This window comes from Heterodontus francisci, unplaced genomic scaffold (assembly GCF_036365525.1).
Source record: "Heterodontus francisci isolate sHetFra1 unplaced genomic scaffold, sHetFra1.hap1 HAP1_SCAFFOLD_1834, whole genome shotgun sequence".
NCBI lineage: Eukaryota > Metazoa > Chordata > Chondrichthyes > Heterodontiformes > Heterodontidae > Heterodontus > Heterodontus francisci.
The window spans coordinates 17,501-22,500 of record NW_027141095.1 but is presented as its reverse complement, the minus strand read 5'-3'; positions in this window follow the sequence as shown (position 1 = coordinate 22,500).

Genomic DNA, 5,000 nt, shown 5'->3' with positions numbered 1-5,000 from the left:
CGCCGCCCCTCTGCCCGTCCGAGGGACAGTAGGAAATGGCCATACCGCTTTCCGGCCGATTGCCGCCGGACGTCCGGCCGCATTCCCTCGGTCGGCGCGGTCGGCGGTAGCCGGGGGCGAGGGGCATCGGGCGGTGGCGGAACCAGGCCGGCCCGACCGCTGGGGGCCGCCCGGGCGACGTTTGAATCTGTCGGGTCGGACCGCCGAATCCCGCGGGATTTCGGGATCGAATCTGCGGGTGGAATCGGCACCTCGTCCCGCTGTCCGGTTCCCCCCCGTCGACTGCAACGGGTTTCCGAGGCCCGTCGGTCAGGCGCGGTTCGCTCCGCAATCCGCCGGCCGATCGGCACCGGGCGGGGCTCTACGGAAAGAGGGGACCCTCCCGCGTCGAGTGCCGGCGCACCGACCCCGCAGGCTGACCGGGAAGGTGAAGACTCACCCCGCTGAATGCCCGGCCCCGGGAACCCTCCGGCGCCGGGGCCATAACTTCGGGGAGGAAGGTCCGAGCTCCGCGCGGTCGACGGCAGGTGAAAGGGGCCGGTGCGCCGCGGAAGGCGACAGCAGTCCCGTCAGGCTGCACCTCTGCTCGGGCGAACGGCGTCAGGAAAAGGGGAGAGCACTTCCCCACCGATAGCTCCGGAACGCCCGGACCCATTGGCCCGCGGCACCGGTGGCTGCTAGAGGGGCTCCGGCGCCGTCAGCCGGGGTACGTCCCAGGCCGGCCGGACGGCGGGCAGCCGGAGGCAACGGCCTGGAACGGAGCCAGACTTGAGTCGTTCCGTGCCGTGGGCAAAAAGGCAGGGCTGCGGGTCAGCGCAGTTTGGCAAACCTAGCCGCAAGTGCGGGAAGGGCGGAGGAGCACACGGACGCCGCCTTCCCAAACTGAGCCCAAAGTGCCCAGGCATGCCCCCTTGATCTCGCCTAATCAGTGAGCCCAAAATAATTTCAGAGTGTGGAAACCTGATCCAAAAAGGTCGAAAAGAACGGCCAGAGATCAAGTCCGAAAGGGGAAATCAGTAACAAGCAAGCAGAGTAATCATTAACCAAAAAGCGCAAAATTATGTTAAAAGTGTGAAATCATTAACCAAAAAGTCGAAAATAATGTCCAGAGACCAAGTCCGAAAGTACAAATAATTAACCAGTAAGCAGAGTCATCATTAACCAAAAATCGCAAAAGTAAGTAAAAAGTATGAAATCATTAACCAAAAATCGCAAAAGTAAGTAAAAAGTGTGAAATCATTAACCAAAAACTCGAAAATAATGTGCAGAGACTAAGTCCGAAAGGGCAAATGGTTAACCAGTAAGCAGAGTCATCATTAACCAAAAATCGCAAAAGTAAGTAAAAAGTGTGAAATCATTAACCAAAAATCGCAAAAGTAAGTAAAAAGTGTGAAATCATTAACCAAAAACTCGAAAATAATCTCCAGAGACTAAGTCCGAAAGGGCAAATGGTTAACCAGTAAGCAGAGTAATCATTAACCAAAAAGGGCAAAAGTAAGTAAAAAGTATGAAATCATTAACCAAAAAGCACAAAATTAAGTTAAAAGTGTGAAATCATTAACCAAAATGTCGAAAACAATGTCCAGAGACTAAGTCCGAAAGGGCAAATGGTTAACCAGTAAGCAGAGTAATCATTAACCAAAAGGCGCAAAAGTAAGTAAAAAGTATGAAATCATTAACCAAAAAGCGCAAAAATATGTTAAAAGTGTGAAATCATTAACCAAAAAGTCGAAAATAATGTGCAGAGACTAAGTCCGAAAGGGCAAATGGTTAACCAGTAAGCAGAGTAATCATTAACCAAAAGGCGCAAAAGTAAGTAAAAAGTGTGAAATCATTAACCAAAAAGCGCAAAAATATGTTAAAAGTGTGAAATCATTAACCAAAAACTCGAAAATAATGTGCAGAGACTAAGTCCGAAAGGGCAAATAATTAACCAGTAAGCAGAGTAATCATTAACCAAAAATCGCAAAAGTAAGTAAAAAGTGTGAAATCATTAACCAAAAACTCGAAAATAATGTCCAGAGACCAAGTCCGAAAGGGCAAATGGTTAACCAGTAAGCAGAGTAATCATTAACCAAAAAGGGCAAAAGTAAGTAAAAAGTATGAAATCATTAACCAAAAAGCACAAAATTAAGTTAAAAGTGTGAAATCATTAACCAAAAAGTCGAAAATAATCTCCAGAGACTAAGTGCGAAAGGGCAAATGGTTAACCAGTAAGCAGAGTCATCATTAACCAAAAATCGCAAAAGTAAGTAAAAAGTGTGAAATCATTAACCAAAAACCCGAAAATAATGTCCAGAGACTAAGTCCAAAAGGGCAAATGGTTAACCAGTAAGCAGAGTAATCATTAACCAAAAATCGCAAAAGTAAGTAAAAAGTGTGAAATCATTAACCAAAAACTCGAAAATAATCTCCAGAGACTAAGTCCGAAAGGGCAAATGGTTAACCAGTAAGCAGAGTAATCATTAACCAAAAATCGCAAAAGTAAGTAAAAAGTGTGAAATCATTAACCAAAAACCCGAAAATAATGTCCAGAGACTAAGTCCGAAAGGGCAAATGGTTAACCAGTAAGCAGAGTAATCATTAACCAAAAATCGCAAAAGTAAGTAAAAAGTGTGAAATCATTAACCAAAAACTCGAAAATAATGTCCAGAGACTAAGTCCGAAAGGGCAAATGGTTAACCAGTAAGCAGAGTAATCATTAACCAAAAGGCGCAAAAGTAAGTAAAAAGTATGAAATCAGTAACCAAAAAGCGCAAAAATATGTTAAAAGTGTGAAATCATTAACCAAAAACTCGAAAATAATGTGCAGAGACTAAGTCCGAAAGGGCAAATAATTAACCAGTAAGCAGAGTAATCATTAACCAAAAAGCGCAAAAATATGTTAAAAGTGTGAAATCATTAACCAAAAACTCGAAAATAATGTCCAGAGACTAAGTCCGAAAGGGCAAATGGTTAACCAGTAAGCAGAGTAATCAGTAACCAAAAAGGGCAAAAGTAAGTAAAAAGTGTGAAATCATTAACCAAAAACCCAAAAATAATGTCCAGAGACTAAGTCCGAAAGGGCAAATGGTTAACCAGTAAGCAGAGTAATCATTAACCAAAAATCGCAAAAGTAAGTAAAAAGTATGAAATCATTAACCAAAAAGCACAAAATTAAGTTAAAAGTGTGAAATCATTAACCAAAATGTCGAAAACAATGTCCAGAGACTAAGTCCGAAAGGGCAAATGGTTAACCAGTAAGCAGAGTAATCATTAACCAAAAATCGCAAAAGTAAGTAAAAAGTATGAAATCATTAACCAAAAAGCACAAAATTAAGTTAAAAGTGTGAAATCATTAACCAAAATGTCGAAAACAATGTCCAGAGACTAAGTCCGAAAGGGCAAATGGTTAACCAGTAAGCAGAGTAATCATTAACCAAAAATCGCAAAATTAAGTTAAAAGTGTGAAATCATTAACCAAAATGTCGAAAACAATGTCCAGAGACTAAGTCCGAAAGGGCAAATGGTTAACCAGTAAGCAGAGTAATCATTAACCAAAAATCGCAAAAGTAAGTAAAAAGTGTGAAATCATTAACCAAAAACTCGAAAATAATGTCCAGAGACTAAGTCCGAAAGGGCAAATGGTTAACCAGTAAGCAGAGTAATCATTAACCAAAAGGCGCAAAAGTAAGTAAAAAGTATGAAATCATTAACCAAAAAGCGCAAAAATATGTTAAAAGTGTGAAATCATTAACCAAAAAGTCGAAAATAATGTGCAGAGACTAAGTCCGAAAGGGCAAATGGTTAACCAGTAAGCAGAGTAATCATTAACCAAAAAGCGCAAAAATATGTTAAAAGTGTGAAATCATTAACCAAAAACTCGAAAATAATGTCCAGAGACTAAGTCCGAAAGGGCAAATAATTAACCAGTAAGCAGAGTAATCATTAACCAAAAAGCGCAAAAGTAAGTAAAAAGTGTGAAATCATTAACCAAAAAGTCGAAAATAATGCCCAGAGACTAAGTCCGAAAGGGCAAATGGTTAACCAGAAAATCCGTCGAATAATGTCCAGAGACTAAGTCCGAAAGGGCAAATGGTTAACCAGTGGAAGGGCGATCAAGCGGAAAAATTTGCCCCGGTTACCCGGGATGGAGTTCCAGAGGTCCGGCCAGAGTTGTCAAATTCGTCCCGCTGATCGGACGCTTGTCATTCGGGTGGCTGGGGGTTGGCGGGGTATCTGCACAGTAGTAGGAGGTGGCAAGTCGGGACTTGGACGTTTATTCCAAGAGTCCACCCGAGCCTCCAGGTCTGCAGAGACCGACCCTAGCTGCCGCCCAACCGACTTTTAAGCCTTTTTCGGATGGGGATTTTTTCCCATTTTCGTCCATTTTTCGGGTTTTCTGTCGGGCTTAATAGGCGGCAGCCTGACCCCCGGCCGAGGCGGGGGGCGCACTCTCCCTTGCGTAAGGGTCCGGATTTGCCCCGGAAAGTGCCCCCGACGGCCTCCCGACCCGGGTGCCTGCAGGGCGGGGGGAAAGGGTAGTCCCAGCCGCAGGAAATCATTAACCAAAAGACTTAGCCGTCGGGGCAGAGGCTAAGACCCGGGCTGGTGAAATCATTAACCAAAAGGAATGCACCCTTTTCCGAAAGTGCAGGCCGAAATAAGGCGAGCCTTGGGCCGGGAAGGCCAAAACCCCCAACTCATGGAAGTGTATGGGGTCGGACTCGGCGACTTTCCCGGGCCCCGAGTTGACCTTTCCCCACGGGGGCGGTCAAGTTGCTCCCGCCAAGAGGGCACGTTGCATTTGCTGCCGCTCTAGTCCCCGGGCTAGTTAATCAGTTGCCGTCGGAAGTCCCGATGCCGAAATGAAAAATGGCCGTTGCGGCGATTTGGCGCCTCATTTTCGGAAGGACTACCGGCAGGCAACCCGCCGAATTGACACTTGCGATTCGGGTGGCTGGGGGTTGGCGGGGTACCCGGAGATTTTCGGGAACTCGATTTTCAGAACTTTTGCTGGC